Below are 23,627 nucleotides of genomic sequence, written 5' to 3'. Positions count from 1 at the left end.
CACCACTCGGTAGGATTTTTCAAACTTAGGCGAGTGTTGGACTGCAGCTAAGCCCCCTAGTGGGAGGGTTGCTCACCACTCGTTAGGATTTTTCAAACTTAGGCGAGTACTGGACTGCAGCTAAGCCTTCGAGTGGGAGGGTTGCTCACCACTCGGTAGGATTTTTCAAACTTAGGCGAGTACTGGACAGCAGCTAAGCCCCCGAGTTGGATGGTTGCTCACCACTCGGTAGGATTTTTCAAACTTAGGCGAGTACTGGACTGCAGCTAAGCCCCAGATTGGGAGGGTTGCTCACCACTCGGTAGGATTTCTTCACACTTAGGCGAGTACTGGACTGAAGCTAAGCCCCCGAGTGAGAGGCTTGCTCACCACTCGGTAGGATTTTTTTACACCTAGGCAAGTACTGGACTGCAGCTAAGCCCCCGAGAGGGAGGGTTTCTCACCACTCGGTAGGATTTTTCAAACTTAGGCGAGTGCTAGACTGTAGGTAAGCCCCCGAGTGGGAGGGTTGCTCACCACTCGGTAGGATTTTTTCACACTTAGGCGAGTACTGGACTGCAGCTAAGCCCCCGAGTGAGAGACTTGCTCACCACTCGTTAGGATTTTTTCACACTTAGCCGAGTACTGGACTGCAGCTAAGCCCCCGAGTGAGTGGCTTGCTCACCACTCGGTAGGATTTTTCAAACTTAGGAGAGTACTGGACTGCAGCTAAGCCCCCGAGTGGTAGGGTTGCTCACCACTCGGTAGGATTTTTCAAACTTAGGCGAGTGCTGGATTGCAGCTAAGCCCCCGAGTGGGAGGGTTGCTCACCACTCGGTAGGATTTTTCAAACTTAGGCGAATACTGGACTGAAGCTAAGCCTCCGAGTGGGAGGGTTGCTCACCACTCGGTAGGATTTTTCAAACTTAGGCGAGTACTGGACTACAGCTAAGCCCCCGAGTGGGAGGGTTGCTCACCACTCGGTAGGATTTTTCAAACTTAGGCGAGTACTGGACTGCAGCTAAGCCCCCGAGTGGGAGGGTTGCTCACCACTCGGTAGGATTTCTTCACACTTAGGCGAGTACTGGACTGCAGCTAAGCCCCCGAGTGAGAGGTTTGCTCACCACTCGGTAGGATTTTTTCACACTTAGGCGAGTACTGGACTGCAGCTAAGCCCCCGAGTGAGAGGCTTGCTCACCACTCGGTAGGATTTTTCAAACTTAGGCGAGTGCTAGACTGTAGCTAAGCCCCCGAGTGGGAGGGTTGCTCAGCACTCGTAAGGATTTTTCAAACTTAGGCGAGTACTGGACTACAGCTAAGCCCCCGAGTGGGAGGGTTGCTCACCACTCGGTAGGATTTTTCAAACTTAGGCGAGTACTGGACTGCAGCTAAGCCCCCGAGTGGGAGGGTTGCTCACCACTCGGTAGGATTTCTTCACACTTAGGCGAGTACTGGACTGCAGCTAAATCCCCGAGTGAGAGGTTTGCTCACCACTCGGTAGGATTTTTTCACACTTAGGCGAGTACTGGACTGCAGCTAAGCCCCCGAGTGAGAGGCTTGCTCACCACTCGGTAGGATTTTTCAAACTTAGGCGAGTGCTAGACTGTAGCTAAGCCCCCGAGTGGGAGGGTTGCTCAGCACTCGTAAGGATTTTTCAAACTTAGGCGAATACTGGACTGCAGCTAAGCCCACGAGTGAGAGGCTTGCTCACCACTCGGTAGGATTTCTTCACACTTAGGCGAGTACTGGACTGCAGCTAAGCCCCCGAGTGGTAGGGTTGCTCACCACTCGGTAGGATTTTTCAAACTTAGGCTAGTACTGGACTACAGCTAAGCCCTCGAGAGGGAGGGTTTCTCACCACTCGGTAGGATTTTGCAAACTTAGGCGAGTGCTAGACTGTAGCTAAGCCCCCGAGTGGGAGGGTTGCTCACCACTCGGTAGGATTTTTTCACACTTAGGCGAGTACAGGACTGCAGCTAAGCCCCCGAGTGAGAGGCTTGCTCACCACTCGGTAGGATTTTTCAAACTTAGGCGAGTACTGGACTGCAGCTAAGCCCCCGAGTGGTAGGGTTGCTCACCACTCGGTAGGATTTTTCAAACTTAGGCGAGTGTTGGACTGCAGCTAAACCCCCGAGTGGGAGGGTTGCTCACCACTCGTTAGGATTTTTCAAACTTAGGCGAGTACTGGACTGCAGCTAAGCCTCCGAGTGGGAGGGTTGCTCACCACTCGGTAGGATTTTTCAAACTTAGGCGAGTACTGGACTGCAGCTAAGCCTCCGAGTGGGAGGGTTGCTCACCACTCGGTAGGATTTTTCAAACTTAGGCGAGTACTGGACTGCAGCTAAGCCCCCAAGTTGGATGGTTGCTCACCACTCGGTAGGATTTTTCAAACTTAGGCGAGTACTGGACTGCAGCTAAGCCCCCGAGTGGGAGGGTTGCTCACCACTCGGTAGGATTTCTTCACACTTAGGCGAGTACTGGACTGAAGCTAAGCCCCCGAGTGAGAGGCTTGCTCACCACTCGGTAGGATTTTTTCACACCTAGGCGAGTACTGGACTGCAGCTAAATCCCCGAGTGAGAGGTTTGCTCACCACTCGGTAGGATTTTTTCACACTTAGGCGAGTACTGGACTGCAGCTAAGCCCCCGAGTGAGAGGCTTGCTCACCACTCGGTAGGATTTTTCAAACTTAGGCGAGTGCTAGACTGTAGCTAAGCCCCCGAGTGGGAGGGTTGCTCAGCACTCGTAAGGATTTTTCAAACTTAGGCGAATACTGGACTGCAGCTAAGCCCACGAGTGAGAGGCTTGCTCACCACTCGGTAGGATTTCTTCACACTTAGGCGAGTACTGGACTGCAGCTAAGCCCCCGAGTGGTAGGGTTGCTCACCACTCGGTAGGATTTTTCAAACTTAGGCTAGTACTGGACTACAGCTAAGCCCTCGAGAGGGAGGGTTTCTCACCACTCGGTAGGATTTTGCAAACTTAGGCGAGTGCTAGACTGTAGCTAAGCCCCCGAGTGGGAGGGTTGCTCACCACTCGGTAGGATTTTTTCACACTTAGGCGAGTACAGGACTGCAGCTAAGCCCCCGAGTGAGAGGCTTGCTCACCACTCGGTAGGATTTTTCAAACTTAGGCGAGTACTGGACTGCAGCTAAGCCCCCGAGTGGTAGGGTTGCTCACCACTCGGTAGGATTTTTCAAACTTAGGCGAGTGTTGGACTGCAGCTAAGCCCCCGAGTGGGAGGGTTGCTCACCACTCGTTAGGATTTTTCAAACTTAGGCGAGTACTGGACTGCAGCTAAGCCTCCGAGTGGGAGGGTTGCTCACCACTCGGTAGGATTTTTCAAACTTAGGCGAGTACTGGACTGCAGCTAAGCCTCCGAGTGGGAGGGTTGCTCACCACTCGGTAGGATTTTTCAAACTTAGGCGAGTACTGGACTGCAGCTAAGCCCCCAAGTTGGATGGTTGCTCACCACTCGGTAGGATTTTTCAAACTTAGGCGAGTACTGGACTGCAGCTAAGCCCCCGAGTGGGAGGGTTGCTCACCACTCGGTAGGATTTCTTCACACTTAGGCGAGTACTGGACTGAAGCTAAGCCCCCGAGTGAGAGGCTTGCTCACCACTCGGTAGGATTTTTTCACACCTAGGCAAGTACTGGACAGCAGCTAAGCCCCCGAGAGGGAGGGTTTCTCACCACTCGGTAGGATTTTTCAAACTTAGGCGAGTGCTAGACTGTAGCTAAGCCCCCGAGTGGGAGGGTTGCTCACCACTCCGTAGGATTTTTTCGCACTTAGGCGAGTACTGGACTGCAGCTAAGCCCCCGAGTGAGAGACTTGCTCACCACTCGTTAGGATTTTTTCACACTTAGCCGAGTACTGGACTGCAGCTAAGCCCCCGAGTGAGTGGCTTGCTCACCACTCGGTAGGATTTTTCAAACTTAGGCGAGTACTGGACTGCAGCTAAGCCCCCGAGTGGTAGGGTTGCTCACCACTCGGTAGGATTTTTCAAACTTAGGCGAGTGCTGGATTGCAGCTAAGCCCCCGAGTGGGAGGGTTGCTCACCACTCGGTAGGATTTTTCAAACTTAGGCGAATACTGGACTGAAGCTAAGCCTCCGAGTGGGAGGGTTGCTCACCACTCGGTAGGATTTTTCAAACTTAGGCGAGTACTGGACTGCAGCTAAGCCCCCGAGTGGGAGGGTTGGTCACCACTCGGTAGGATTTTTCAAACTTAGGCGAGTACTGGACTGCAGCTAAGCCCCCGAGTGGGAGGGTTGCTCACGACTCGGTAGGATTTCTTCACACTTAGGCGAGTACTGGACTGCAGCTAAGCCCCCGAGTGAGAGGGTTGCTCACCACTCGGTAGGATTTTTTCACACTTAGGCGAGTACTGGACTGCAGCTAAGCCCCCGAGTGAGAGGCTTGCTCACCACTCGGTAGGATTTTTCAAACTTAGGCGAGTGCTAGACTGTAGCTAAGCCCCCGAGTGGGAGGGTTGCTCAGCACTCGTAAGGATTTTTCAAACTTAGGCGAATACTGGACTTCAGCTAAGCCCACGAGAGAGAGGCTTGCTCACCACTCGGTAGGATTTCTTCACACTTAGGCGAGTACTGGACTGCAGCTAAGCCCCCGAGTGGTAGGGTTGCTCACCACTCGGTAGGATTTTTCAAACTTAGGCGAGTATTGGACTACAGCTAAACCCTCGAGAGGGAGGGTTTCTCACCAGTCGGTAGGATTTTGCAAACTTAGGTGAGTGCTAGACTGTAGCTAAGCCCCCGAGTGGGAGGGTTGCTCACCACTCGGTAGGATTTTTTCACACTTAGGCGAGTACTGGACTGCAGCTAAGCCTCCGAGTGAGAGACTTGCTCACCACTCCGTAGGATTTTTTCACACTTAGCCGTGTACTGGACTGCAGCTAAGCCCCCGAGTGAGAGGCTTGCTCACCACTCGGTAGGATTTTTCAAACTTAGGCGAGTACTGGACTACAGCTAAGCCCCCGAGTGGTAGGGTTGCTCAGCACTCGGTAGGATTTTTCAAACTTAGGCGAGTACTGGAATGCAGCTAAGCCCACGAGTGAGAGGCTTGCTCACCAGTCGGTAGTATTTTTTTACACTTAGGCGAGTACTGGACTGCAGCTAAGCCCCCGAGTGGGAGGGATGCTCACCACTCGGTAGGATTTTTCAAACTTAGGCTAGTGCTGGACTGCAGCTAAGCCCCCGAGTGGGAGGGTTGCTCACCACTCGGTAGGATTTTTCAAACTTAGGCGAGTGGTGGACTGTAGCTAAGCCCCCGAGTGGGAGGGTTGCTCACCACTCGGTAGGATTTTTCAAACTGAGGCGAGTACTGTACTGCAGCTAAGCCTCCGAGTGGGAGGGTTGCTCACCACTCGGTAGGATTTTTTCACACTTAGCTAAGTACTGGACTGCAGCTAAGCCCCCGAGTGAGAGGCTTGCTCACCACTCGGTAGGATTTTTCAAACTTACGCGAGTACTGGACTGCAGCTAAGCCCCCGAGTGGGAGGGTTGCTCACCAATCGGTAGGATTTTTCAAACTTAGGCGAGTACTGGACTGCAGCTAAGCCTCCGAGTGGGAGGGTTGCTCACCACTCGGTAGGATTTTTTCACACTTAGCCGAGTACTGGACTGCAGCTAAGCCCCCGAGTGAGAGGCTTGCTCACCACTCGGTAAGATTTTTCAAACTTAGGCGAGTACTGGACTGCAGCTAAGCCCGCGAGTGGGAGGGTTGCTCACCACTCGGTAGGATTTTTCACACTTAGGCAAGTACTGGACTGCAGCTAAGCCCCCGAGAGGGAGGGTTTCTCACCACTCGGTAGGATTTTGCAAACTTAGGCGAGTGCTAGACTGTAGCTAAGCCCCCAAGTGGGAGGGTTGCTCACCACTCGGTAGGATTTTTTCACACTTAGGCGAGTACTGGACTGCAGCTAAGCCCCCGAGTGAGAGACTTGCTCACCACTCGGTAGGATTTTTTCACACTTAGCCGTGTACTGGACTGCAGCTAAGCCCCCGAGTGAGAGGCTTGCTCACCACTCGGTAGGATTTTTCAAACTTAGGCGAGTGCTGGACTGCAGCTAAGCCCCCGAGTGGTAGGGTTGCTCACCACTCGGTAGGATTTTTCAAACTTAGGCGAGTACTGGAATGCAGCTAAGCCCACGAGTGAGAGGCCTGCTCACCAGTCGGTAGGATTTTTTCACACTTAGGCGAGTACTGGACTGCAGCTAAGCCCCCGAGTGAGAGGCTTGCTCACCACTCGGTAGGATTTTTCAAACTTAGGCGAGTGCTAGACTGTAGCTAAGCCCCCGAGTGGGAGGGTTGCTCAGCACTCGTAAGGATTTTTCAAACTTAGGCGAATACTGGACTGCAGCTAAGCCCACGAGTGAGAGGCTTGCTCACCACTTGGTAGGATTTCTTCACACTTAGGCAAGTACTGGACTGCAGCTAAGCCCCCGAGTGGTAGGGTTGCTCACCACTCGGTAGGATTTTTCATACTTAGGCGAGTACTGGACTACAGCTAAGCCCTCGAGAGGGAGGGTTTCTCACCACTCGGTAGGATTTTGCAAACTTAGGCGAGTGCTAGACTGTAGCTAAGCCCCCGAGTGGGAGGGTTACTCACCACTCGGTAGGATTTTTTCACACTTAGGCGAGTACTGGACTGCAGCTAAGCCCCCGAGTGAGAGACTTGCTCACCACTCCGTAGGATTTTTTCACACTTAGCCATGTACTGGACTGCAGCTAAGCCCCCGAGTGAGAGGCTTGCTCACCACTCGGTAGGATTTTTCAAACTTAGGCGAGTACTGGACTACAGCTAAGCCCCCGAGTGGTAGGGTTGCTCAGCACTCGGTAGGATTTTTCAAACTTAGGCGAGTACTGGAATGCAGCTAAGCCCACTAGTGAGAGGCTTGCTCACCAGTCGGTAGGATTTTTTCACACTTAGGCGAGTACTGGACTGCAGCTAAGCCCCCGAGTGGGAGGGATGCTCACCACTCGGTAGGATTTTTCAAACTTAGGCGAGAGCTGGACTGCAGCTAAGCCCCCGAGTGGGAGGGTTGCTCACCACTCGGTAGGATTTTTCAAACTTAGGCGAGTGGTGGACTGTAGCTAAGCTCCCGAGTGGGAGGGTTGCTCACCACTCGGTAGGATTTTTCAAACTGAGGCGAGTACTGTACTGCAGCTAAGCCTCCGAGTGGGAGGGTTGCTCACCACTCGGTAGGATTTTTTCACACTTAGCTAAGTACTGGACTGCAGCTAAGCCCCCGAGTGAGAGGCTTGCTCACCACTCGGTAGGAGTTTTCAAACTTACGCGAGTACTGGACTGCAGCTAGGCCCCCGAGTGGGAGGGTTGCTCACCAATCGGTAGGATTTTTTCACACTTAGCCGAGTACTGGACTGCAGCTAAGCCCCCGAGTGAGAGGCTTGCTCACCACTCGGTAAGATTTTTCAAACTTAGGCGAGTACTGGACTGCAGCTAAGCCCCCGAGTGGGAGGGTTGCTCACCACTCGGTAGGATTTTTCACACTTAGGCAAGTACTGGACTGCAGCTAAGCCCCCGAGAGGGAGGGTTTCTCACCACTCGGTAGGATTTTGCAAACTTAGGCGAGTGCTAGACTGTAGCTAAGCCCCCAAGTGGGAGGGTTGCTCACCACTCGGTAGGATTTTTTCACACTTAGGCGAGTACTGGACTGCAGCTAAGCCCCCGAGTGAGAGACTTGCTCACCACTCGGTAGGATTTTTTCACACTTAGCCGTGTACTGGACTGCAGCTAAGCCCCCGAGTGAGAGGCTTGCTCACCACTCGGTAGGATTTTTCAAACTTAGGCGAGTGCTGGACTGCAGCTAAGCCCCCGAGTGGCAGGGTTGCTCACCACTCGGTAGGATTTTTCAAACTTAGGCGAGTACTGGAATGCAGCTAAGCCCACGAGTGAGAGGCCTGCTCACCAGTCGGTAGGATTTTTTCACACTTAGGCGAGTACTGGACTGCAGCTAAGCCCCCGAGTGGGAGGGTTGCTCACCACTCGGTAGGATTTCTTCACACTTAGGCGAGTACTGGACTGCAGCTAAGCCCCCGAGTGAGAGGCTTGCTCACCACTCGGTAGGATTTTTTCACACTTAGGCGAGTACTGGACTGCAGCTAAGCCCCCGAGTGGGAGGCTTGCTCACCACTCGGTAGGATATTTCAAACTTAGGCGAGTGCTAGACTGTAGCTAAGCCCCCGAGTGGGAGGGTTGCTCAGCACTCGTAAGGATTTTTCAAACTTAGGCGAGTACTATACTGCAGCTAAGCCCACGAGTGAGAGGCTTGCTCACCACTCGGTAGGATTTCTTCACACTTAGGCAAGTACTGGACTACAGCTAAGCCCCCGAGAGGGAGGGTTTCTCTCCACTCGGTAGGATTTTGCAAACTTAGGCGAGTGCTAGACTGTAGCTAAGCCCCCGAGTGGGAGGGTTGGTCACCACTCGGTAGGATTTTTTCACACTTAGGCGAGTACTGGACTGCAGCTAAGCCCCCGAGTGAGAGACTTGCTCACCACTCGGTAGGATTTTTTCACACTTAGCCGTGTACTGGACTGCAGCTAAGCCCCCGAGTGAGAGGCTTGCTCACCACTCGGTAGGATTTTTCAAACTTAGGCGAGTACTGGACTACAGCTAAGCCCCCGAGTGGTAGGGTTGCTCAGCACTCGGTAGGATTTTTCAAACTTAGGCGAGTACTGGAATGCAGCTAAGCCCACGAGTGAGAGGCTTGCTCACCAGTCGGTAGGATTTTTTCACACTTAGGCGAGTACTGGACTGTAGCTAAGCCCCCGAGTGGAAGGGATGCTCACCACTCGGTAGGATTTTTCAAACTTAGGCGAGTGCTGGACTGCAGCTAAGCCCCCGAGTGGGAGGGTTGCTCACCACTCGGTAGGATTTTTCAAACTTAGGCGAGTGGTGGACTGTAGCTAAGCCCCCGAGTGGGAGGGTTGCTCACCACTCGGTAGGATTTTTCAAACATAGGCGAGTACTGTACTGCAGCTAAGCCTCCGAGTGGGAGGGTTGCTCACCATTCGGTAGGATTTTTTCACACTTAGCCGAGTACTGGACTGCAGCTAAGCCCCCGAGTGAGAGACTTGCTCACCACTCGGTAGGATTTTTCAAACTTACGCTAGTACTGGACTGCAGCTAAGCCCCCGAGTGGCAGGGTTGCTCACCAATCGGTAGGATTTTTCAAACTTAGGCGAGTACTGGACTGCAGCTATGCCTCCGAGTGGGTGGGTTGCTCACCACTCGGTAGGATTTTTTCACCTTAGCCGAGTACTGGACTGCAGCTAAGCCCCCGAGTGAGAGGCTTGCTCACCACTCGGTAGGATTTTTCAAACTTAGGCGAGTACTGGACTGCAGCTAAGCCCCCGAGTGGGAGGGTTGCTCACCACTCGGTAGGATTTTTCACACTTAGGCAAGTACTGGACTGCAGCTAAGCCCCCGAGAGGGAGGGTTTCTCACCACTCGGTAGGATTTTGCAAACTTAGGCGAGTGCTAGACTGTAGCTAAGCCCCCAAGTGGGAGGGTTGCTCACCACTCGGTAGGATTTTTTGACACTTAGGCGAGTACTGGACTGCAGCTAAGCCCCCGAGTGAGAGACTTGCTCACCACTCGGTAGGATTTTTTCACACTTAGCCGTGTATTGGACTGCAGCTAAGCCCCCGAGTGAGAGGCTTGCTCACCACTCGGTAGGATTTTTCAAACATAGGCGAGTACTGGACTGCAGCTTAGCCCCCGAGTGGTAGGGTTGCTCACCACTCGGTAGGATTTTTCAAACTTAGGCGAGTACTGGAATGCAGCTAAGCCCACGAGTGAGAGGCCTACTCACCAGTCGGTAGGATTTTTTCACACTTAGGCGAGTACTGGACTGCAGCTAAGCCCCCGAGTGGGAGGGTTGCTCACCACTCGGTAGGATTTTTCAAACTTAGGCGAGTGCTGGACTGCAGCTAAGCCCCCGAGTGGGAGGGTTGCTCACCACTCGGTATAATTTTTCAAACTTAGGCGAGTACTGTACTGCAGCTAAGCCTCCGAGTGGGAGGGTTGCTCACCACTCGGTAGGATTTTTTCACACTTAGCTGAGTACTGGACTGCAGCTAAGCCCCCGAGTGAGAGGCTTGCTCACCACTCGGTAGGATTTTTCAAACTTACGCGAGTACTGGACTGCAGCTAACCCCCGAGTGGGAGGGTTGCTCACCAATCGGTAGGATTTTTCAACTTAGGCGAGTACTGGACTGCAGCTAAGCCTCCGAGTGGGAGGGTTGCTCACCACTCGGTAGGATTTTTCACACTTAGCCGAGTACTGGACTGCAACTAAGCCCCCGAGTGAGAGGCTTGCTCACCACTCGGTAGGATTTTTCAAACTTAGGCGAGTACTGGACTGCAGCTAAGCCCCCGAGTGGGAGGGTTTCTCACCACTCGGTAGGATTTTTCAAACTTAGGCGAGTGCTAGACTGCAGCTAAGCCCCCGAGTGGGAGGGTTGCTCACCACTCGGTAGGATTTTTCAAACATAAGCGAGTACTAGACTGCAGCTAAGCCCCCGAGTGGGAGGGTTGCTCACTACTCGGTAGGATTTTTCAAACTTAGGCGAGTGGTGGACTGTAGCTAAGCGCCCGAGTGGGAGGGTTGCTCACCACTCGGTAGGATTTTTCAAACATAGGCGAGTACTGTACTGCAGCTAAGCCTCCGAGTGGGAGGGTTGCTCACCACTCGGTAGGATTTTTTCACACTTAGGCGAGTACTGGACTATAGCTAAGCCCCCGAGTGGGAGGGTTGCTCATCACTCGGTAGGATTTTTCAAACATAGGCGAGTACTGGACTGCAGCTAAGCCTCCGAGTGGGAGGGTTGCTCACCACTCGGTAGGATTTTTCAAACTTAGGCGAGTACTGGACTGCAGCTAAGCCCCCGAGTTGGAGGGTTGCTCACCAGTCGGTAGGATTTTTTCACACTTAGGCGAGTACTGGACTGCAGCTAAGCCCCCGCGTGGGAGGGATGCTCACCACTCGGTAGGATTTTTCAAACTTAGGCGAGTTCTGGACTGCAGCTAAGACCCCGAGTGGGAGGGTTGCTCACCACTCGGTAGGATTTTTCAAACTTAGGCGAGTGGTGGACTGTAGCTAAGCCCCCGAGTGGGAGGGTTGCTCACCACTCGGTAGGATTTTTCAAACTTAGGCGAGTACTGTACTGCAGCTAAGCCTCAGAGTGGGAGGGTTGCTCACCACTCGGTAGGATTTTTTCACACTTAGCTAAGTACTGGACTGCAGCTAAGCCCCCGAGTGAGAGGCTTGCTCACCACTCGGTAGGATTTTTCAAACTTAGGCGAGTGGTGGACTGTAGCTAAGCCCCCGAGTGGGAGGGTTGCTCACCACTCGGTAGGATTTTTCAAACATAAGCGAGTACTAGACTGCAGCTAAGCCCCCGAGTGGGAGGGTTGCTCACTACTCGGTAGGATTTTTCAAACTTAGGCGAGTGGTGGACTGTAGCTAAGCGCCCGAGTGGGAGGGTTGCTCACCACTCGGTAGGATTTTTCAAACATAGGCGAGTACTGTACTGCAGCTAAGCCTCCGAGTGGGAGGGTTGCTCACCACTCGGTAGGATTTTTTCACACTTAGGCGAGTACTGGACTATAGCTAAGCCCCCGAGTGGGAGGGTTGCTCATCACTCGGTAGGATTTTTCAAACATAGGCGAGTACTGGACTGCAGCTAAGCCTCCGAGTGGGAGGGTTGCTCACCACTCGGTAGGATTTTTCAAACTTAGGCGAGTACTGGACTGCAGCTAAGCCCCCGAGTTGGAGGGTTGCTCACCAGTCGGTAGGATTTTTTCACACTTAGGCGAGTACTGGACTGCAGCTAAGCCCCCGCGTGGGAGGGATGCTCACCACTCGGTAGGATTTTTCAAACTTAGGCGAGTTCTGGACTGCAGCTAAGACCCCGAGTGGGAGGGTTGCTCACCACTCGGTAGGATTTTTCAAACTTAGGCGAGTACTGGACTGCAGCTAAGCCCCCGAGTTGGAGGGTTGCTCACCAGTCGGTAGGATTTTTTCACACTTAGGCGAGTACTGGACTGCAGCTAAGCCCCCGCGTGGGAGGGATGCTCACCACTCGGTAGGATTTTTCAAACTTAGGCGAGTTCTGGACTGCAGCTAAGACCCCGAGTGGGAGGGTTGCTCACCACTCGGTAGGATTTTTCAAACTTAGGCGAGTGGTGGACTGTAGCTAAGCCCCCGAGTGGGAGGGTTGCTCACCACTCGGTAGGATTTTTCAAACTTAGGCGAGTACTGTACTGCAGCTAAGCCTCAGAGTGGGAGGGTTGCTCACCACTCGGTAGGATTTTTTCACACTTAGCTAAGTACTGGACTGCAGCTAAGCCCCCGAGTGAGAGGCTTGCTCACCACTCGGTAGGATTTTTCAAACTTACGCGAGTACTGGACTGCAGCTAAGCCCCCGAGTGGGAGGGTTGCTCACCAATCGGTAGGATTTTTCAAACTTAGGCGAGTGCTGGACTGCAGCTAAGCCTCCGAGTGGGAGGGTTGCTCACCACTCGGTAGGATTTTTTCACACTTAGCCGAGTACTGGACTGCAGCTAAGCCCCCGAGTGAGAGGCTTGCTCACCACTCGGTAGGATTTTTCAAACTTAGGCGAGTACTGGACTGCAGCTAAGCCCCCGAGTGGGAGGGTTGCCCACCACTCGGTAGGATTTTTTCAACTTAGGCAAGTACTGGACTGCAGCTAAGCCCCCGAGAGGGAGGGTTTCTCACCACTCGGTAGGATTTTGCAAACTTAGGCGAGTGCTAGACTGTAGCTAAGCCCCCAAGTGGGAGGGTTGCTCACCACTCGGTAGGATTTTTTGACACTTAGGCGAGTACTGGACTGCAGCTAAGCCCCCGAGTGAGACACTTGCTCACCACTCGGTAGGATTTTTTCACACTTAGCCGTGTACTGGACTGCAGCTAAGCCCCCGAGTGAGAGGCTTGCTCACCACTCGGTAGGATTTTTCAAACTTAGGCGAGTACTGGACTGCAGCTAAGCCCCCGAGTGGTAGGGTTGCTCACCACTCGGTAGGATTTTTTGACACTTAGGCGAGTACTGGACTGCAGCTAAGCCCCCGAGTGTGAGACTTGCTCACCACTCGGTAGGATTTTTTCACACTTAGCCGTGTACTGGACTGCAGCTAAGCCCCCGAGTGAGAGGCTTGCTCACCACTCGGTAGGATTTTTCAAACTTAGGCGAGTACTGGACTGCAGCTAAGCCCCCGAGTGGTAGGGTTGCTCACCACTCGGTAGGATTTTTTGACACTTAGGCGAGTACTGGACTGCAGCTAAGCCCCCGAGTGTGAGACTTGCTCACCACTCGGTAGGATTTTTTCACACTTAGCCGTGTACTGGACTGCAGCTAAGCCCCCGAGTGAGAGGCTTGCTCACCACTCGGTAGGATTTTTCAAACTTAGGCGAGTACTGGACTGCAGCTAAGCCCCCGAGTGGTAGGGTTGCTCACCACTCGGTAGGATTTTTCAAACTTAGGCGAGTACTGGAATGCAGCTAAGCCCACGAGTGAGAGGCCTACTCACCAGTCGGTAGGATTTTTACACACTTAGGCGAGTACTGGACTGCAGCTAAGCCCCCGAGTGGGAGGGTTGCTCACCACTCGGTAGGATTTTTCAAACATAGGCGAGTGCTGGACTGCAGCTAAGCCCCCGAGTGGGAGGGTTGCTCACCACTCGGTAGGATTTTTCAAACTTAGGCGAGTGGTGGACTGTAGCTAAGCCCCCGAGTGGGAGGGTTGCTCACCACTCGGTAGGATTTTTCAAACTTAGGCGAGTACTGTACTGCAGCTAAGCCTCCGAGTGGGAGGGTTGCTCACCACTCGGTAGGATTTTTTCACACTTAGCTGAGTACTGGACTGCAGCTAAGCCCCCGAGTGAGAGGCTTGCTCACCACTCGGTAGGATTTTTCAAACTTACGCGAGTACTGGACTGCAGCTAACCCCCGAGTGGGAGGGTTGCTCACCAATCGGTACGATTTTTCAACTTAGGCGAGTACTGGACTGCAGCTAAGCCTCCGAGTGGGAGGGTTGCTCACCACTCGGTAGGATTTTTCACACTTAGCCGAGTACTGGACTGCAGCTAAGCCCCCGAGTGAGAGGCTTGCTCACCACTCGGTAGGATTTTTCAAACATAGGCGAGTACTGGACTGCAGCTAAGCCCCCGAGTGGGAGGGTTTCTCACCACTCGGTAGGATTTTTCAAACTTAGGCGAGTGCTAGACTGCAGCTAAGCCCCCGAGTGGGAGGGTTGCTCACCACTCGGTAGGATTTTTCAAACATAAGCGAGTACTGGACTGCAGCTAAGCCCCCGAGTGGGAGGGTTGCTCACCACTCGGTAGGATTTTTTCACACTTAGGCGAGTACTGGACTATAGCTAAGCCCCCGAGTGGGAGGGTTGCTCATCACTCGGTAGGATTTTTCAAACATAGGCGAGTACTGGACTGCAGCTAAGCCTCCGAGTGGGAGGGTTGCTCACCACTCGGTAGGATTTTTCAAACTTAGGCGAGTACTGGACTGCAGCTAAGCCCCCGAGTTGGAGGGTTGCTCACCACTCGGTAGGATCTTTCAAACTTAGGCGAGTACTGGACTGCAGCTAAGCCCCCGAGTGGGAGGGTTGCTCACCACTCGGTAGGATTTCTTCACACTTAGGCGAGTACTGGACTTCAGCTAAGCCCCCGAGTGAGAGGCTTGCTCACCACTCGGTAGGATTTTTTCATACTTAGGCGAGTACTGGACTGCAGCTAAGCCCCCGAGTAAGAGGCTTGCTCACCACTTGGTAGGATTTGACAAACTTAGGCGAGTGCTAGACTGTAGCTAAGCCCCCGAGTGGGAGGGTTGCTCATCACTCGCTAGGATTTTTCAAACTTAGGCGAGTACTGGCTGCAGCTAAGCCCACGAGTGAGAGGCTTGCTCACCACTCGGTAGGATTTTTTCACACTTAGCCGTGTACTGGACTGCAGCTAAGCCCCCGAGTGAGAGGCTTGCTCACCACTCGATAGGATTTTTCAAACTTAGGCGAGTACTGGACTGCAGCTAAGCCCCCGAGTGGTAGGGTTGCTCACCACTCGGTAGGATTTTTCAAACTTAGGCGAGTACTGGAATGCAGCTAAGCCCACGAGTGAGAGGCCTACTCACCAGTCGGTAGGATTTTTACACACTTAGGCGAGTACTGGACTGCAGCTAAGCCCCCGAGTGGGAGGGTTGCTCACCACTCGGTAGGATTTTTCAAACATAGGCGAGTGCTGGACTGCAGCTAAGCCCCCGAGTGGGAGGGTTGCTCACCACTCGGTAGGATTTTTCAAACTTAGGCGAGTGGTGGACTGTAGCTAAGCCCCCGAGTGGGAGGGTTGCTCACCACTCGGTAGGATTTTTCAAACTTAGGCGAGTACTGTACTGCAGCTAAGCCTCCGAGTGGGAGGGTTGCTCACCACTCGGTAGGATTTTTTCACACTTAGCTGAGTACTGGACTGCAGCTAAGCCCCCGAGTGAGAGGCTTGCTCACCACTCTGTAGGATTTTTCAAACTTACGCGAGTACTGGACTGCAGCTAACCCCCGAGTGGGAGGGTTGCTCACCAATCGGTACGATTTTTCAACTTAGGCGAGTACTGGACTGCAGCTAAGCCTCCGAGTGGGAGGGTTGCTCACCACTCGGTAGGATTTTTCACACTTAGCCGAGTACTGGACTGCAGCTAAGCCCCCGAGTGAGAGGCTTGCTCACCACTCGGTAGGATTTTTCAAACATAGGCGAGTACTGGACTGCAGCTAAGCCCCCGAGTGGGAGGGTTTCTCACCACTCGGTAGGATTTTTCAAACTTAGGCGAGTGCTAGACTGCAGCTAAGCCCCCGAGTGGGAGGGTTGCTCACCACTCGGTAGGATTTTTCAAACATAAGCGAGTACTGGACTGCAGCTAAGCCCCCGAGTGGGAGGGTTGCTCACCACTCGGTAGGATTTTTTCACACTTAGGCGAGTACTGGACTATAGCTAAGCCCCCGAGTGGGAGGGTTGCTCATCACTCGGTAGGATTTTTCAAACATAGGCGAGTACTGGACTGCAGCTAAGCCTCCGAGTGGGAGGGTTGCTCACCACTCGGTAGGATTTTTCAAACTTAGGCGAGTACTGGACTGCAGCTAAGCCCCCGAGTTGGAGGGTTGCTCACCACTCGGTAGGATCTTTCAAACTTAGGCGAGTACTGGACTGCAGCTAAGCCCCCGAGTGGGAGGGTTGCTCACCACTCGGTAGGATTTCTTCACACTTAGGCGAGTACTGGACTTCAGCTAAGCCCCCGAGTGAGAGGCTTGCTCACCACTCGGTAGGATTTTTTCATACTTAGGCGAGTACTGGACTGCAGCTAAGCCCCCGAGTAAGAGGCTTGCTCACCACTTGGTAGGATTTGACAAACTTAGGCGAGTGCTAGACTGTAGCTAAGCCCCCGAGTGGGAGGGTTGCTCATCACTCGCTAGGATTTTTCAAACTTAGGCGAGTACTGGACTGCAGCTAAGCCCACGAGTGAGAGGCTTGCTCACCACTCGGTAGGATTTTTCACACTTAGGCAAGTACTGGACTGCAGCTAAGCCCCCGAGAGAGAGGCTTGCTCACCACTCGGTAGGATTTTTCAAACTTACGCGAGTACTGGACTGCAGCTAACCCCCGAGTGGGAGGGTTGCTCACCAATCGGTAGGATTTTTCAACTTAGGCGAGTACTGGACTGCAGCTAAGCCTCCGAGTGGGAGGGTTGCTCACCACTCGGTAGGATTTTTCACACTTAGCCGAGTACTGGACTGCAGCTAAGCCCCCGAGTGAGAGGCTTGCTCACCACTCGGTAGGATTTTTCAAACATAGACGAGTACTGGACTGCAGCTAAGCCGCCGAGTGGGAGGGTTTCTCACCACTCAGTAGGATTTTTCAAACTTAGGCGAGTGCTAGACTGCAGCTAAGCCCCCGAGTGGGAGGGTTGCTCACCACTCGGTAGGATTTTTCAAACATAAGCGAGTACTGGACTGCAGCTAAGCCCCCGAGTGGGAGGGTTGCTCACCACTCGGTAGGATTTTTTCACACTTAGGCGAGTACTGGACTATAGCTAAGCCCCCGAGTGGGAGGGTTGCTCATCACTCGGTAGGATTTTTCAAACATAGGCGAGTACTGGACTACAGCTAAGCCTCCGAGTGGGAGGGTTGCTCACCACTCGGTAGGATTTTTCAAACTTAGGCGAGTACTGGACTGCAGCTAAGCCCCCGAGTTGGAGGGTTGCTCACCACTCGGTAGGATTTTTCAAACTTAGGCGAGTACTGGACTGCAGCTAAGCCCCCGAGTGGGAGGGTTGCTCACCACTCGGTAGGATTTCTTCACACTTAGGCGAGTACTGGACTGCAGCTAAGCCCCCGAGTGAGAGGCTTGCTCACCACTCGGTAGGATTTTTTCACACTTAGGCGAGTACTGGACTGCAGCTAAGCCCCCGAGTAAGAGGATTGCTCACCACTTGGTAGGATTTGACAAACTTAGGCGAGTGCTAGACTGTAGCTAAGCCCCCGAGTGGGAGGGTTGCTCATCACTCGCTAGGATTTTTCAAACTTAGGCCAGTACTGGACTGCAGCTAAGCCCACGAGTGAGAGGCTTGCTCACCACTCGGTAGGATTTTTTCACACTTAGGCAAGTAATGGACTGCAGCTAAGCCCCCAAGAGGGAGGGTTTCTCACCACTCGGTAGGATTTTTCAAACTTAGGCGAGTGCTAGACTGTAGCTAAGCCCCCAAGTGGGAGGGTTGGTCACCACTCGGTAGGATTTTTTCACACTTAGGCGAGTACTGGACTGCAGCTAAGCCCCCGAGTGATAGACTTGCTCACCACTTGGTAGGATTTTTTCACACTTAGCCGAGTACTGGACTGCAGCTAAGCCCCCGAGTGAGAGGCTTGCTCACCACTCGGTAGGATTTTTCAAACTTAGGCGAGTACTGGACTGCAGCTAAGCCCCCGAGTGGTAGGGTTGCTCACCACTCGGTAGGATTTTTCAAACTTAGGCGAGTACTGGACTGCAGTTAAGCCTCCTTGTGGGAGGGTTGCTCACCACTCGGTAGGATTTTTCAAACTTAGGCGAGTACTGGACTGCAACTAAGCCCCCGAGTTGGAGGGTTGCTCACCACTCGGTAGGATTTTTCAAACTTAGGCGAGTACTGGACTGCAGCTAAGCCCCCGAGTGGGAGGGTTGCTCACCACTCGGTAGGATTTCTTCACACTTAGGCGAGTACTGGACTGCAGCTAAGCCCCCGAGTGAGAGGCTTGCTCACCACTCGGTAGGATTTTTTCACACTTATGCAAGTACTGGACAGCAGCTAAGCCCCCGAGAGGGAGGGTTTCTCACCACTCGGTAGGATTTTTCAAACTTAGGCGAGTGCTAGACTGGAGCTAAGCCCCCGAGTGGGAGGGTTGCTCACCACTCGGTAGGATTTTTTCACACTTAGGCGAGTACTGGACTGCAGCTAAGCCCCCGAGTGAGAGATTTGCTCACCACTCGGTAGGATTTTTTCACACTTAGCCGAGTACTGGACTGCAACTAAGCCCCCGAGTGAGTGGCTTGCTCACCACTCGGTAGGATTTTTCAAACTTAGGCGAGTACTGGACTGCAGCTAAGCCCCCGATTGGTAGGGTTGCTCACCACTCGGTAGGATTTTTCAAACTTAGGCGAGTGCTGGAGTGTAGCTAAGCCCCCGAGTGGGAGGGTTGCTCACCACTCGGTAGGATTTTTCAAACTTAGGCGAGTACTGGACTGAAGCTAAGCCTCCGAGTGGGAGGGTTGCTCACCACTCGGTAGGATTTTTCAAACTTAGGCGAGTACTGGACTGCAGCTAAGCCCCCGAGTGGGAGGGTTGCTCACCACTCGGTAGGATTTTTCAAACTTAGGCGAGTACTGGACTGCAGCTAAGCCCCCGAGTGGGAGGGTTGCTCACCACTCGGTAGGATTTCTTCACACTTAGGCGAGTACCGGACTGCAGCTAAGCCCTCGAGTGAGCGGCTTGCTCACCACTCGGTAGGATTTTTTCACACTTAGGCGAGTACTGGACTGCAGCTAAGCCCCCAAGTGAGAGGCTTGCTCACCACTCGGTAGGATTTTTCAAACTTAGGCGAGTGCTAGACTGTAGCTAAGCCCCCGAGTGGGAGGGTTGCTCAGCACTCGTAAGGATTTTTCAAACTTAGGCGAGTACTGGACTGCAGCTAAGCCCACGAGTGAGAGGCTTGCTCACCACCCGGTAGGATTTTTTCACACTTAGGCAAGTACTGGATTGCAGCTAAGGCCCCGAGAGGGAGGGTTTCTCACCACTCGGTAGGATTTTGCAAACTTAGGCGAGTGCTAGACTGTAGCTAAGCCCCCGAGTGGGAGGGTTGCTCACCACTCGGTAGGATTTTTTCACACTTAGGCGAGTACTGGACTGCAGCTAAGCCCCCGAGTGAGAGACTTGCTCACCACTCGGTAGGATTTTTTCACACTTAGCCGTGTACTGGACTGCAGCTAAGCCCCCGAGTGAGAGGCTTTCTCACCACTCGGTAGGATTTTTCAAACTTAGGCGAGTACTGGACTGCAGCTAAGCCCCCGAGTGGTAGGGTTGCTCACCACTCGGTAGGATTTTTCAAACTTAGGCGAGTACTGGAATGCAGCTAAGCCCACGAGTGAGAGGCTTGCTCACCAGTCGATAGGATTTTTTCACACTTAGGCGAGTACTGGACTGCAGCTAAGCCCCCGAGTGGGAGGGATGCTCACCACTCGGTAGGATTTTTCAAACTTAGGCGAGTGCTGGACTGCAGCTAAGCCCCCGAGTGGGAGGGTTGCTCACCACTCGGTAGGATTTTTCAAACTTAGGCGAGTGGTGGACTGTAGCTAAGCCCCCGAGTGGGAGGGTTGCTCACCACTCGGTAGGATTTTTCAAACTTAGGCGAGTACTGTACTGCAGCTAAGCCTCCGAATGGGAGGGTTGCTCACCACTCGGTAGGATTTTTTCACACTTAGCTGAGTACTGGACTGCAGCTAAGCCCCCGAGTGATAGGCTTGCTCACCACTCGGTAGGATTTTTCAAACTTACGCGAGTACTGGACTACAGCTAAGCCCCCGAGTGGGAGGGTTGCTAACCAATCGGTAGGATTTTTCAAACTTAGGCGAGTACTGGACTGCAGCTAAGCCTCCGAGTGGGAGGGTTGCTCACCACTCGGTAGGATTTTTTCACACTTAGCCGAGTACTGGACTGCAGCTAAGCCCCCGAGTGAGAGGCTTGCTCACCACTCGATAGGATTTTTCAAACTTAGGCGAGTACTGGACTGCAGCTAAGCCCCCGAGTGGGAGGGTTGCTCACCACTCGGTAGGATTTTTCACACTTAGGCAAGTACTGGACTGCAGCTAAGCCCCCGAGAGGGAGGGTTTCTCACCACTCGGTAGGATTTTGCAAACTTAGGCGAGTGCTAGACTGTAGCTAAGCCCCCAAGTGGGAGGGTTGCTCACCACTCGGTAGGATTTTTTCACACTTTGGCGAGTACTGGACTGCAACTAAGCCCCCGAGTGAGAGACTTGCTCACCACTCGGTAGGATTTTTTCACACATAGCCGTGTACTGGACTGCAGCTAAGCCCCCGAGTGAGAGGCTTGCTCACCACTCGGTAGGATTTTTCAAACTTAGGCGAGTACTGGACTGCAGCTAAGCCCCCGAGTGGTAGGGTTGCTCACCACTCGGTAGGATTTTTCAAACTTAGGCGAGTACTGGACTGCAGCTAAGCCCCCGAGTGAGAGGCCTGCTCACCAGTCGGTAGGATTTTTTCACACTTAGGCGAGTACTGGACTGCAGCTAAGCCCCCGAGTGAGACGCTTGCTCACCACTCGGTAGGATTTTTCAAACTTACGCGAGTACTGGACTGCAGCTAACCCCCGAGTGGGAGGGTTGCTCACCAATCGGTAGGATTTTTCAACTTAGGCGAGTACTGGACTGCAGCTAAGCCTCCGAGTGGGAGGGTTGCTCACCACTCGGTAGGATTTTTCACACTTAGACAAGTACTGGACTGCAGCTAAGCCCCCGAGTGAGAGGCTTGCTCACCACTCGGTAGGATTTTTCAAACATAGGCGAGTACTGGACTGCAGCTAAGCCCCCGAGTGGGAGGGTTTCTCACCACTCAATAGGATTTTTCAAACTTAGGCGAGTGCTAGACTGCAGCTAAGCCCCCGAGTGGGAGGGTTGCTCACCACTCGGTAGGATTTTTCAAACATAAGCGAGTACTGGACAGCAGCTAAGCCCCCGAGTGGGAGGGTTGCTCACCACTCGGTAGGATTTTTTCACACTTAGGCGAGTACTGGCCTATAGCTAAGCCCCCGAGTGGGAGGGTTGCTCATCACTCGGTAGGATTTTTCAAACATAGGCGAGTACTGGACTACAGCTAAGCCTCCGAGTGGGAGGGTTGCTCACCACTTGGTAGGATTTTTCAAACTTAGGCGAGTACTGGACTGCAGCTAAGCCCCCGAGTTGGAGGGTTGCTCACCACTCGGTAGGATTTTTCAAACTTAGGCGAGTACTGGACTGCAGCTAAGCCCCCGAGTGGGAGGGTTGCTCACCACTCGGTAGGATTTCTTCACACTTAGGCGAGTACTGGACTGCAGCTAAGCCCCCGAGTGAGAGGCTTGCTCACCACTCGGTAGGATTTTTTCACACTTAGGCGAGTACTGGACTGCAGCTAAGCCCCCGAGTAAGAGGCTTGCTCACCACTTGGTAGGATTTGACAAACTTAGGCGAGTGCTAGACTGTAGCTAAGCCCCCGAGTGGGAGGGTTGCTCATCACTCGCTAGGATTTTTCAAACTTAGGCGAGTACTGTACTGCAGCTAAGCCCACGAGTGAGAGGCTTGCTCACCACTCGGTAGGATTTTTTCACACTTAGGCAAGTAATGGACTGCAGCTAAGCCCCCAAGAGGGAGGGTTTCTCACCACTCGGTAGGATTTTTCAAACTTACGCGAGTGCTAGACTGTAGCTAAGCCCCCGAGTGGGAGGGTTGGTCACCACTCGGTAGGATTTTTTCACACTTAGGCGAGTACTGGACTGCAGCTAAGCCTCCGAGTGGGAGGGTTGCTCACCACTCGGTAGGATTTTTCAAACTTAGGCGACTGGTGGACTGTAGCTAAGCCCCCGAGTGGGAGGGTTGCTCACCACTCGGTAGGATTTTTCAAACTTAGGCGAGTACTGTACTGCAGCTAAGCCTCCGAGTGGGAGGGTTGCTCACCACTCGGTAGGATTTTTTCACACTTAGCTGAGTACTGGACTGCAGCTAAGCCCCCGAGTGAGAGGCTTGCTCACCACTCGGTAGGATTTTTCAAACTTACGCGAGTACTGGACTACAGCTAAGCCCCCGAGTGGGAGGGTTGCTCACCAATCGGTAGGATTTTTCAAACTTAGGCGAGTACTGGACTGCAGCTAAGCCTCCGAGTGGGAGGGTTGCTCACCACTCGGTAGGATTTTTTCACACTTAGCCGAGTACTGGACTGCAGCTAAGCCCCCGAGTGAGAGGCTTGCTCACCACTCGGTAGGATTTTTCAAACTTAGGCGAGTACTGGACTGCAGCTAAGCCCCCGAGTGGGAGGGTTGCTCACCACTCGGTAGGATTTTTCACACTTAGGCAAGTACTGGACTGCAGCTAAGCCCCCGAGAGGGAGGGTTTCTCACCACTCGGTAGGATTTTGCAAACTTAGGCGAGTGCTAGACTGTAGCTAAGCCCCCAAGTGGGAGGGTTGCTCACCACTCGGTAGGATTTTTTCACACTTAGGCGAGTACTGGACTGCAGCTAAGCCCCCGAGTGAGAGACTTGCTCACCACTCGGTAGGATTTTTTCACACATAGCTGTGTACTGGACTGCAGCTAAGCCCCCGAGTGAGAGGCTTGCTCACCACTCGGTAGGATTTTTCAAACTTAGGCGAGTACTGGACTGCAGCTAAGCCCCCGAGTGGTAGGGTTGCTCACCACTCGGTAGGATTTTTCAAACTGAGGCGAGTACTGGAATGCAGCTAAGCCCACGAGTGAGAGGCCTGCTCACCAGTCGGTAGGATTTTTTCACACTTAGGCGAGTACTGGACTGCAGCTAAGTCCCCGAGTGGGAGGGTTGCTCACCACTCGGTAGGATTTTTCAAACTTAGGCGAGTGCTGGACTGCAGCTAAGCCCCCGAGTGGGAGGGTTGCTCACCACTCGGTAGGATTTTTCAAACTTAGGCGAGTGGTGGACTGTAGCTAAGCCCCCGAGTGGGAGGGTTGCTCACCACTCGGTAGGATTTTTTCACACTTAGCTGAGTGCTGGACTGCAGCTAAGCCCCCGAGTGAGAGGCTTGCTCACCACTCGGTAGGATTTTTCAAACTTACGCGAGTACTGGACTGCAGCTAAGCCCCCGAGTGGGAGGGTTGCTCACCAATCGGTAGGATTTTTCAAACTTAGGCGAGTACTGGACTGCAGCTAAGCCTCCGAGTGGGAGGGTTGCTCACCACTCGGTAGGATTTTTTCACATTTAGCCGAGTACTGGACTGCAGCTAAGCCCCCGAGTGAGAGGCTTGCTCACCACTCGGTCGGATTTTTCAAA

This window comes from Aegilops tauschii, chromosome 6 (assembly GCF_002575655.3).
Source record: "Aegilops tauschii subsp. strangulata cultivar AL8/78 chromosome 6, Aet v6.0, whole genome shotgun sequence".
In the NCBI taxonomy this organism is placed as follows: domain Eukaryota; kingdom Viridiplantae; phylum Streptophyta; class Magnoliopsida; order Poales; family Poaceae; genus Aegilops; species Aegilops tauschii.
The sequence above is the reverse complement of the archived record's forward strand: the minus strand, read 5'-3'. Positions refer to the sequence as shown.